The 13,319-nt window shown below is 30.1% G+C and overlaps 1 protein-coding gene across 1 annotated transcript in view; it reads right to left on the bottom strand.

Annotated features, from left to right (window-relative positions):
• The window catches only part of LOC122499266 (ras-related protein Rab-43), a 145,218-nt gene that overhangs the window by 92,404 nt on the left and 39,495 nt on the right, over window positions 1-13,319 (bottom strand). The gene's annotated exons all lie outside the window — the stretch shown is intronic.

Genomic DNA, 13,319 nt, shown 5'->3' with positions numbered 1-13,319 from the left:
ATGGCGACATATTTTTAAAAAATTTAACGGATTCGCTTGGAAATCTTCACTCGGGTGTTTTTGAGGTCGCTTATTAAGAATCTGGTGTCACATTTTTGAAATTTAAAATTATTGTGGATCTAATATGGTATTATATGTTAGTAAAATCGAAAAACGTAAAATTCGAAGTCGTTTGAGTACTTGAAAAAAAGATTTCCACATCTATAGATATCTAAATTGAGAAAAGATGTATTTACAGGTCCAGATATAAGCAAAGGAGTGATTCTATATTATATTCTAAAAACGAAACCAACTATACGAAGATCCTTTGCAGAAAAATGTGTAAAGGTTCATAAAGAAGAATAAAACTTTTAATTTTCTTTACTAAAAGAGTGTATAAATTATGCCCTAAATGTTCGAATTTTACGTTCTTCGATTTTACTAACATATAATACTATATTAGATCCACAATAATTTTAAATTTCAAAAATGTGACACCAGATTCTTAATAAGCGACCTCAAAAACACCCGAGTAAAGAGTTTCAAGCGAATCCGTTAAATTTTTTAAAAATATGTCGCCATATTACATCCGACATTTTAAATTTCAAAAAGCTGACATCGGATTAGTAATTAGAGTCCTCAAAAAACCCCGAGTAAAAAGTTTCAAGCGAATCCGATCAATTTTTTATTTTGACAGCCGCCATATTGGATCCGCCATTTTGAATTTTGAAAATCCGACATCGGTTTTCTAATTAACGATCCCAAAATATTAAGAATCAGATGCTTAAGTTAAAGTACTTTCCAATTATTCTTTTCTTCCTTTTTTCAGTTTTTAGGTCGTGTAACCTAAACTTTAAATTGTTGTATCTTAGTAAAAAAAGTCGGATCGGATCGGGTGTAGAATATTTTGAAAGGTGAATAATTGTACTTTCTTTTAAAATTTGTTCCAATGATACAAAAAATTTTTTGTAGATTTTATGGAGAGTCGAATGTTGCCAAAAATGGCCTTTTTTACTCTTTTAGGTTAGAATATCTCAGAATCCTGACGTGATAGAGCAATTTCGCTGCCAGTTTTGGATTCAGGGTGACAAATTACATCGGAAATGACATATTCCGTTTGTGGGTCTGACAAAATTCTAAATTTTGTAGGCCTGTGTAATCGGATCTAGCCGCAAAACTTGAATATGTACCCAATGGGAAATGCCAGTGTAGTGCCGATGTTCACCACTGGCTTAGTACTCAGACGATTGTTCGGCGTAGTCTAGCCGAGCCTCGACAATTAGTGCTGGCGCAGTACAGAATTTTTGTTTCGCCAAAGCTTGGACAAGCCACGGCGGCAAGTGCTGGCTGAGTATAGAAAAATTGTTCATGACGCTCTTTGCCAACATTGCTTTTTTGACATAAACTTGAAAAAAATTATAAAAAAAGTTTAGGAATGTTTATAAATATAAATTTATTGAAAAAAATTAATATTTTACTTTTTAGTTGTTCATTTTTTACTTTTATTAAATTTAATTATAATAATTTAACATAGGGGAGAGTGGGGCAAGACGGGGTACACGGAGAAACTTTTAATACCACACGGAAAAAAAAAGTACGTGAATCCTTCCTTGAAAGTGCTTGACTTTTGGATAGAACACAAAGTACAAGGCTGTATCATATACTTTTTATTAGAAAATATAGAAAAGTCCTAGAGTTATTTTAGTACTAGTATGGGCAACAGTGTTTTTTAAATTTTAACGAAAAGTCATTTGTTCAGTTTTATAAAGTACGTGAAAGATTAGTTGACTGCGCTTGAAAATTCTGTAGAGCATGCGCAGTGTGCGTTGCGCGTTTCTACCCAAGGTAAATGCCAGCTGATCGTCTGTTTCCGTTTGTGTTAATTTCAGATGTGAATATACTATTATTTTATGAAAACAAATAGTGTTAATATATATTTGTCTTCAAGAATTGACTTTCAAAAAAATATTTCTTGTTTTGTGTTTCTCACAAAACAGAATGTTATGTAAGTCTCAGTTTTCAGTGAAATAGCATGTCTCAGAAGTCGTGAAAAATTTCACCATGTGGTATATAAGAACAATTCGATACGTACTTTTAAGTGTTAAGTGTGTGTTTATATTTAAGTTATACGCGAATATATATGTGTGTTATAGGTTAGTTCATAAGTGTTGACGAACGTCGAAAAGTGATACAATAATTGTTCTTTGTTTGTGTGATTAATTATCCAAATATGTGAATGAATGAGTGAATTTCAGAAAAACGGTGTGAACAAGTGGAAATTATTTTTTTTATTTTACAGTTTTTTTGAAAGTCAATGAAATTCTCAAGCAAGGTACTCGAAATTTTCATTGACTGCTTTTGAAACTCTCATGCAAAAGTACTAGACTGTTTTTAGTATTTTGTGTCGTATCCAAAAGTCAAGTACCGAGTCAATGAAAAATTCACGTACTTTTTTTTTCCGTGCACTAATTCTTAAAACTGGTGAGACATTTTAGTATGTTAGGTTAGATTCAAGGGAAAAACGACATAGGTTATAGAAATTGCTATTGAGACTATCAAAAACACTCATTCAGTATATATTTTACAGTTTTTCATAAGGAAACTAACGAAAATTAGTATGTTGTTTTAGAAAGAAAATAATAATTTTTGCAAAGTTGGGAAAGCCATGAATTAAAAAGAAACACAACAAATTAATTGTCTATAGATACTCATATAGAGACGATAGTGATACTTGGATCTGATGGTAGATGGCATTAGTGTATGTCACTGTAACTGTAGGTAAATATATTTAACACGACGTAAGAACCTAACCTATATTATTAACGCAGACACGCACACGCAAGTAAAGACACGACGATTGGTCACGGAAACCTAAAGATCGCACGATTCGTTAGAAGTACACAGCTGAATCGTCCTTATATATTAAACGAGTGGAAAAATATGTGCCTTCGAGAGAGAGCATTTTTTAAAATAACTTACTAATCAAATTATGTAAATAAGTAAAAGTCGTGAAAAAAATTATGTTATATTGAGGAACAGTTCTTGAATTTAATTTGTCATGAGGAGACATTCACGTTTATTAATAAAAGGTTTTTTTCTTTCATACACGTGTGAATTTCAACTTCGAAAACATTAGGGTTAGTTCGCGACGTCAGCTGATGGACTCGGTGATGCTCGGGCGAAATCGGTTAAGTCCGCCCGCAGTCCTTCCAAAATTGGTATGTTACGTTAGAATGTCTGTTATATATTCTATCTATATGTGGAAAAAAGGTTAGAATTACCGTATTATTTCACAAACAAAAACTAGCATTTTATTTTTTTCTAAAGAAAAATAAGACTATTTCTAATGCAGATAGTAATTTTTGTACACCGAAGGTTGCTTAATATATAACGAACTTATCATATTTTCGTATTAATGTTGAAATTATTATCACAACGCACGAAAAATCCTCACATTCTAACGTACTTTTAGAATAAAGATAACCAAATATATTTAATATTAGAAGAAAAAGTTTCTCCGTGTAGCGGGTAAGACGGGGTACCGGTCTTATTTAACAAACGAATTAACCAATCGCGATTATATTTTACATAATACTGCACCGAGACGATAGTTTCTTGTTTACAAAACCTAAAGGCCATGAGAACAAATCTTTTATCTGTTTTACTAAAAAAAACTGTTTCTGACGATTTTCTTGTCATTTTTTCACTTTTTTAGGAGGTGTTTATTACTTAATAATAACAGTTAATGAACTGTATAAATTTTTTTCTAACTGTCAAGGGTTACAGAAGAAGGGAAGCATATGTTTTTTTTTCTTTGTTGAATCCTAAATTGTAGTAATTAATCGTTTTATTCAATTTCGTAGGTGCGGGCAAGATGGGGTAGGAGAGAGTGGGGCAAGACGGGGTTCACAAATTAAGCAAAAACAAAGAGAAATAAGAGAAGTTAAGAAAACTACTAAAATCAAGACTGAATAAAATAAGAGTGACCAAAAAGAAAAAAGCTTGTCAGGTTAAATCATCAATTAGCGATGGTAAAGTGGAAAATACACCTTGTCTCTATTGTAATGGTTATTAAATGAACCATTACAAATGAAGGCTGACTCAAATGAAGGCTGGGCTGCTTTTTTTGTCTGCGGCCAATGGGCTCACTGCAGTTATGCATGAAGATGAAGATGCAACCTTTACTTGTAAAATTTGTTGACAGAAATAGGTTGTTTTTTGTTAGTACCCCATCTTACCCCTACGGGTACCCCATCTTACCCGCCGGTGGGGCAACACTGTAAAAAAAGAGCGTCTTGGTTTAAGACGTTTACGTGGTCACATTTTAGACGTTTATAAGCGTCTTATTTGCCTTCTAAAATGCATGTATTTGGAGGTTATGTTTTTCATTTAAGACGCTCAAATAAGACGCTTATTTACATAAGACGTTTATAAACGTCTAAACGTCTTATTTTTAGACGCCATTTTTTGCAGTGAAGATGGGGAGATTTGCAATTTTTTCAATATTATTAATTATATAAGCTTTTTTAAGAAACAGATGGCCTTTGTACGCCTTTTTTACGAAAGACTGATTCCCAAAGATGATAATTAAAAATAATAATAAAGTATATATTCGATAATTTTCGTTTTTTTGCGCTTTAAACCTTAAGTACCCCGTCTTGCCCCACTCTCCCCTAATTGTCTAATTTTGTAAATAATAAATTATTGAAACAAATTAAAATTATAAACAAAATTTAAACTTTAATCTCAATAATAATTTGGATCCTATTAAAATACTATTATACTTCTTACTATGAATAAAAAATTATTAAAAAATTACCATGTAATTTCACACGCAGAAAAATACACTGAAAAAAATACATGAGACATTTTCAACTACATCCCCTTAGTAGAGTAAAAAGTAATAAAACGAACTACTTTTTTAGTTAGTCTGGCTACTTTTGATACTTATTTTAACTGTTTTATGTTGTTAAAAATTATTAATTAAATTAATGTAATTTTATAGTTAACTTTGTAACTGCAGGTATGTTACAGAAATGACTACAGAAAGTAGTAGATTCTACTACTTAAAGTAGTTCGATAGACTAATTTTGTAGTAGTTTTTACTTCTTCTACACGGAGAGAAAAAACAAGGCTTTTCCCCATGAAAAAATACGCATTTAACGCGTGAAAATTATCACAGTAAAAATGCAGGACGCTCACGGGTTTTCCCAGTGAGATTCTTGCAACGAGCTAAGGCCAATAGGGGCTAAGGCATGGCCTAACCGCTAAACGCAAGAAGTTCATCGGGAAATCCGGTGAAACTCCTACCTGAAAAAGGCATGAATTGAAGTCACAGGGAAAAGCCTTGTTTTTTCTCTCCGTGTAGGAGTTGAATTATTTTCCATGTAATTTATGTTATAGATTTTTATAGAAGATTATCAACTGTGAAAAGTTGTAAATGCAACTACTTTAAGTAGTAAAATTAACTACAGTTATCAGTTGAACTGTGTCTGGAATGCCTATAAGTATTAAGCAACTCATCGTAGCGGGCGAGCGTGGTTAGGTGGTTAGGTTATCGGTTTACGAATGTTAGGGTCGAGCGTTCAACTCCCGACGTTTAGAGATTTTTCTCCGTTAGGTATATAGACATTAAATAAATAAGGTATAGGTAAACAAAAGTGGGTAGGGGGAAATATAAAAAAATACAACTCGATAATATTTATAATAAATTATAAATAATTTTATTTTACCATTTTCAGTAGTTACTTTATTACTGAGTTATCTTAGTAACTTTAACTACATATCAGCAGTTAATTCTACTGCAAAACTGTCATTGGTTCCTATTTAACTAAGAAAAGTAGTTAATGCAACTGTATTATCACTTCATTCAACTACATATCTGATAATTAATGTAAGTTCAAAATTATCTTTGGGGACTTATTGAACTAAGGAAAGTAGTTAAAAAGTAGTCAAATCTACTAAGAATTTTTTTCAGTGTATATGGATACAGTATACTATGTGTTGGATACCCCAGCTATTTTAGATAGTGTCTGGAGCGCGATCTATTTAGTTGGACAGGGCAACCAATTTAATTGGATTCTAAAGCTGAGTCCAGAATGAGAGAGGGTGCGCACCGATGTTCATATCTATAGATATACTAAAGCATGCTGTAGTATACCTATAGCTATGAACATCGGTGCACAGACTCTCTCATTCTGGACTCAGCTTTAGATGTTGGATGTACTATCCAATTCTGTAGGATAGGGGAGCCAATTTATTTTGTGAACTGTCTATTTTTTTGTTATCACTACTTTCAAGTTGGATAATGCAATTATTTTCTAATAGTGAAATAACCATTTATATATTTTACATATTTAATTAAATTTACACATGAATATTAATAAAATTATTTGTTTTTTTTAATTTTACTAATTTAATTTTTATTGAATGTTTTAGATATAATTAAGATTTAAATATCATTAGTTATCACTGAAAATTAATTCTCTTTATGATTTTTTTACTTTAAAATTAACAAACATAACCTAAAAATGTTTTCCGCGTTAGGTATTCCTCATCGTGGAGCGGTTGTTCCTCATCACAAATAAATAAATTTATCAAAATCATATTCTCTTTAAGAGATAATAGTGTTTCATAATCTATATAAGATTCTCTGTAAAAGCGAAGACAGAATTTTACAAACTTTGATTTCAATTAGGCTACTTTATTACTTGACAGTTCACGTTCACGCACGAAATTGTCGGAATCGAGTCGCAACTTCTTGACAGCGCATGCGCATCATAGGAATCGGAACTTACAAATTTCAGTTGGCTGCTACATCCAACTCATTGGAAACCGTATCCAACTAAATAGATATAATGACTAATCATAAGTATAAATTTAAAATTGTCACTGGAACCAACGCCGTTTGTTCATATATGATTTCACATAGATATAACAGCTAATTTTCTTCTATCCAATAAAAATTGGATGTATTATCCAACCTTTTTTTTGCGTGCAGAATTACGTAAAATGTTAAATGCAATAAGTAAAGTAATTTAATTTAATTATTAAAAATTTAGTTTAATTTATTTTATTTCAATTTATTATTTCTAACGTATCCCTATTCTTTTCTCATCTTTGACTCAATAATTGTATGTCTGAATGATACTGAGATATTAATACTTTACTGTACACATGTGTCGTTAGCATAGTGGTTAGAGCGCTAGTCTGTTAGTCCGTAGGTTCGATTCCCCTCGTCAGCAATTTTGTTTATTTTCATAGGTTTGCGATATTTCAAGATTCCAATCGTTAGGTACTAAGATATGAAAATCTAATGCACACTTACTGTAATTGTTTATTTTTTAATTTTTAAATGTTATAAACAATTTTTTTCTACTTCATTTACTATATCCATTGTTAGTCTCCATCTTTAATACAATTTCTTTAAGAAGAGAAATATTTTATGAATAATAACTATTTATTAATATTATTTACCATTTTGTTGTTAAATTATTTATAATTATTAATTTACGACTAATTAATAACAATACGGCATTTATTGCGGCAATATTCTCAGCCAGCACTGGTCCAGTGCTGCGCCAGCGCTGTCTGGCAGTACTTCGCCAGCGTTAGACAGCGTTATCATCCCAGAGTTATGCCAGTGCTGTCTGTCAGCGTAGCTGCCAGTACTGCCAGTGCTGGCGCAGTACTCCACCAGTTGTAAATTTCCCATTGGGTATCTGCAAACGAAAAGTATTTTTGGAAAGCCTGGTTATTTGGCTATAATTTTGCTATACATTATTTTACTGTAGACTCAAATCCCTACGATATACGAATAAAGAAGTAAAAAAAAATTATAAAAAAAAAGAAAATAAGAAGTATAAAAGAATTAGAAAGAATTCTTTATAAAAGAATTCGAATGCTAAAATGTTATAGAAAATCAGTAAATTTTCGTTTTCTTTATTTTATTGGATTTAGACTATTGAATATTGTTATCTCCCCTGCTGGAAGTAAATAGATAGAAACCTTTTCTCTTTTAATCCCTTTCTATTGCTAATATAGAAAGAGATATGAATATTGTATAACTTTTAATCTCTTACCTATACTTCTTTATGCCTTTCTATTCCTACCTTTATCAACTTGTTCGCTATTTCTTTTAATCACCTTTTTTGAATAACTTTTAATAGCCTTTTTAAACCCTTCTATCTCTTTTTATATACAATCTTATTGCAACTTTTTGTTATCCCTTTCAATCACCTTTTCTCTATTACTTTTAAAATCCTGTCTATTTCCTTGTATCTCTTTCAATGTTAGACCTTATAGACACTATTCTTTATACCTATTAATAACCTATTCTCAATACCTTTTAATAACCTGTCTATAAACTTTTATATCTTTTTATGACAGAAGTTCTTGATATAATCTTCTTTGTCCACATTTATAACCTTTTCTTAATAACTATTGATATCATATTTATACCCTTCCATCGCTTTTTATGTAGGATCTTATTAACACTTATTTATTCCCATTATTAAGATAGAAATGCGAGACTGCAAAACTTTAAACTTTTTCTATTCCTTTTTATCATTCTTTTTTTCCGAATGGTATTCTTTTTATCTTTTTCCAATCCCATATTCTATCTCCTTACTTCATTTAGAAGAGATATATAGGGATAGACAAGAATATGGGGATTTGAGGAGATATAATAAGTTATCTCTTCTAATCTACTATAGTATATCCCTTTCTATATACATACTCATAAAGATATACGCGCATGCGTCGATTTTCCCAGCTGTTATGTGTCATGGCGTCGGGTCAGTAGATCCGTAGATCAGAAAGCGTGTGTTATGCACTGTGCGATTTTACGTTTTTGTTTGAGTTTAACTTTCATATTTTTGTAGTTTATTGTAAATATATTTAACCAATAAATGCTTATCAGTAATAGACAACCAAAATTAGTTTTAAACTCACACAGCACCGAAACTTTTCTAAAAATATATTAAAGATTTACTTGCAAATTTTTTATAGTTAATAGTAATGAATTAGAACAACACGATTAAGAAACTCAATTAACAACAATAGAGAAAGTTTTTAATTGAAATTAATCGATTTCTTCTATAAGGGATATCTCTGTTTTTACTTTCCTGTGGATTAGAAAGGATGTGAAAATGGATAGAGAAAGATAGCAATGTGTGAATAGAAAGAGATAGAAAAGTTCTATCTTCTTTAATTCACCACTTTGCATCCCCAATTTCTTATCTCTTTTTATATATTTTTTTCTATATATTTCTATATCTGAAACTGTATATAAAGAGATTAGAAGGGATAAAAAGATATATAAATATAAGGTTATAGAAAGAGATAAACAATTTGTATCTCTTTTAAGTATCCATTTTGCATCTCCAAACTATTATACCTTTTAATCTTTTTTTATCCCCTTTTTTTAATCTCTTTGTATCTCTTTACTTCCAGCAGGGTCAAGTATTAAAAATATATATTGAAAATTTTCTGAATTGCAATTATTGTACACTGAAAAAAAAAGTTCATTGAATCAAGTAAATGCATTTTCTTGACCTGATTTATTTGAAACAAACCCATATTTTCTTATTGGAAGAAATTTATTTTCTTGTGTCAAGTAATTTTGAGCATTGATCAAAGTTATTGAAATAAGAAAATATGGGTTTGACATAAGTAAATATCTTACTGTTTCAAACGAACTGTTTTACATGCGCCAAGTCTCGAAAAAGTATTGAATCAAGAATATCATGTTCTCACGTCAAGTAATTTACCTTGAGTCATTTGGTATCTTGAGTCAAATCATTTTTTTATTTCCTTTAAAGCAACTATTTATTTCATCCAACACCCATAGTCTTGAGCCAAGAAAATGGGAAGATTAATACAAGTTAATAATTGTTTCAACTCAATTAAAAATTATTTTATTTCAAAGAAATATTAATTAATCTAAGCATTTCTTTTACTTGAAGCATTTCTATATTCTCATGTTTCAAAATCATTAATTTCTTGCGAGAATATTATATTTTCTGGAATGAAATATTTTATTTATTCAATTCAATTAAGTGTAAGATCTTGAATTAAATCATTCTTTTGTTTCCTTTAAAAAAGTTTTTACTTAATTCAACGCTCATATAATCCTGATTCAAGAAAATACGAAGGTTAATATAAGTAAATATTTGTTTCAAGTTGATTAAAAAGTATATTCAATTAATCCCATATTTATTTGAAGAAAGAAATTCATTTTCTTGTGTCAAGTAATTATTAGCATTGAACAGAATTCTTGAATTAACAATTTAGTATTTGGCAGAACTCAATATGTAATTATTTCAACCAAATATTTTACTTTTCCGAAGTACCAAAAAGTATTGAATCTAGAATATCATGTTCTTAAGCGAAATAATAAAGTATTGTGTGGAGAATTCATGTTTCTTGAATCGAATCATTTTATTTATTTGCTTTGAAACTTTTTTTTATTTAACACAATGCCGGTGTTCTTGATCCAAGAAAATATTTTTCTTCAAATGTATATGCAACTTAAATATCAGTTTTTGAAAACTGTCCATTGAGGCTAGGATGGCATAGTGGTAGCGTGACGGCTTCTGGTGCGTGCAACCCGAGTTCAATTCCTCCGACCGTGGAAAATTTTCTTTTAAGGTATATTTGTTGTATTTGTGTTAAGTAATAATTAAATGTAAATATATATGTAAAATAACAATTATTTAATTATTTAAATAAAAAATATAAATGTTAATTAATTAAATAATAAAAATGTTTGACCTAAGTATTAGAAAAGATGGGATGGGGGTAAGGGGGGGGGTAATTTAAGTAAATAATTTACTTGTATTGAGAAAGTATTTTTTTGATTGAAATCTATAAATTTTCTCAAATCAAGAAAATATTTTCTCGGACAGAGAACATACTTTCTTGATTTGATACACACTGAAAAAAAAGTGCTGTTGAATCAAATATCTCCATGCTATTGAATTCCCCGTCATTGATTCAATGACACATTTATTAATCGAAAAGTATATTGCTTAAAATGAAAAAATGAAACTGTTTAAATTAAAAGTACGGTACTGTAGAATTAATGATATTGTGCAAATTGTTTCTATAGTTCATCTATACATAGCAACAGAATAATTTATTGCTTCTTTGACATTATTCATTTGAAGCATCTAATAGATAAATTTGAAGAAAATGCATGTAAATTTAAATCAAATGAAAAATTGTTTGCTCTAAAGAAGCGCGCTCTGAAAACGAAAGCATATGCTTTCGTTTCAATGAGTGGTGCTATTGCGGACTGCCCATAGCATATGCTATAAAAATAAGAACACTATGTTTTGAGACATTGACAGGTACTAAATTTATTGAAATACTTACCCACATATATTTATATGTTTATTAAACCTGTCGTTTTTGAGATTCCAATATAAAAAAGTATTATTTAAATTCTTTTAATTAATTAATGACTAGTTAAATATAAATTCCCTATATAAATTCCCTTATATACGCGAAAAATCTCGAGCACGGTATTTAACCACAAAGTAAGTGCCCAACGTTGAGAAGCGGATGTATTACATTGCAGCGCGGCGGTTCTCGTCTATCACGGAAGTTAAACGTCGTTGGTCGCGGTTACTAAATGGATGGGTGACCGCTTGGGAATAGCCGTATTTTTCTGACTAAAAAAGATAAGTGTGTTTGAATGTGTATGTGTGTGTGTGTGTGTTTAGCCGTTGGAAAAAATGAAAATAATAATAAAGATGTATATGTTAGTGTGAAAAATTGAAAAAAAGATGTGTATAAAAAGTGTTGTGTTAAAGGTGTGAGAATTAATTATAGTATATAAAAAACATGTGAACAAAAATTCCCTTTTTTCAATTTATCGTTGGTATATATTTAACCACATAAAAGAATTGAATTAACAGTATGGTGTTATTCAATCGATAGCAACAACTAAAAAAATTAAGAGTACAAATTTTTGAATCATAAAAATGATGCTTTTAAATTTAAAAGTTATAGTCATTGACTCAAAAGCATATACTGTTAAATTAAAAAATTTTGTTTATTGATTCAAAAGGATTCACCTTCGAATTAACATAGTATGCTGTCAATTTGAGAAATATGCTTTTGTTTCAAAGAAAGTGATACTATCGAATCATTAGAATCGGTGCTTTCAAAACAACAGCATATACGTTAGGCAGCCCGTTATGACACTATTCAATGAATCAAACCCATATGTCATTGATTCAACAGCATTTTTTTCTCCGTGCATAAATGATTTTGAATAAATATATTCTGCATTTCTTACATGCTACTTAATTTCTTGATCGAATTCCATATTTTCTTGGATCAAGAATATCTGCGTTCTCTCACAAAATAAATGTTTTCTTCATTTAAATCTTGAATTACTTGAACGAACGTTACAAAAAATTGAATGAATCAAATAAAATAATTCAATTAAGTATATATATTCTTAGAACAAGAAAATATTTTATTCATTTAATACATTTCATACTTCGTATAAGAAGACTAACTTCTTGGTCGAATTCCATATTTTCTTGGATCAAGAATATATGTTCTTCTCCCAAATATCCTATGTCAAGAAAATCGTTTTCTTGAATCAATACTTTAATAGTCTTGGCCGTATTCAATCCCACGATTTGCTTCAACCAAGAAAAATTTTCTTGGTTCAATACTTTTTTTTTTCAGTGTATAGAAATTCATCTGAACTAGAATTAGAGGTTTATCCAATTTTCTTCAGACGACCACAAAATTTCTTGGCCAATAAGCTTCGTTTCCCGTATATAATTACGCACCATTATGTAAAATAAACCTAAAAAGAACAATTAAACCCTTTTTTAAAATTTGCAATGTCATTAACAGGATTTTACCGTACCGTATTATCTCTAACTATCCTTGCCCATAGTGAGTCCATATTTAAGTTTTTTCTAAATTTTATGGAACAACGTGAATTAATTTGAAAATAAATACGATATTCGTGTTTAACAGGAAATTCCACTCCGGAAAACACTTAGTATGTAAATAAATATTCTGAAACTCTAATATAGAAAACAATAAACATTTCGTTGACATTTTAGCAAAGCAGATTTTTTTAAAAAATAAACTCCTAACTTCGCAAATGGTGACAGATTGCCTTCCAATTTTTACTATCATCTTTTTGTGTTAAAACGCGAATATACCCATGAATTACGTGATTTTTGAGCAAGCCGTCTATGCATAACAGCAACTAACTATCCTTGCCCCATCCTCCCCTATTTATAATCTAAATGGCTGATAAATCGGTTTAACAGTTTTTCATTAAAAGTCAAATGGCTTTTTTGCAT

This window comes from Leptopilina heterotoma, unplaced genomic scaffold, assembly GCF_015476425.1.
Source record: "Leptopilina heterotoma isolate Lh14 unplaced genomic scaffold, ASM1547642v1 Lhet_100, whole genome shotgun sequence".
NCBI classification, from domain to species: domain Eukaryota; kingdom Metazoa; phylum Arthropoda; class Insecta; order Hymenoptera; family Figitidae; genus Leptopilina; species Leptopilina heterotoma.
This window is presented reverse-complemented; position numbering and strand designations above follow the sequence as displayed.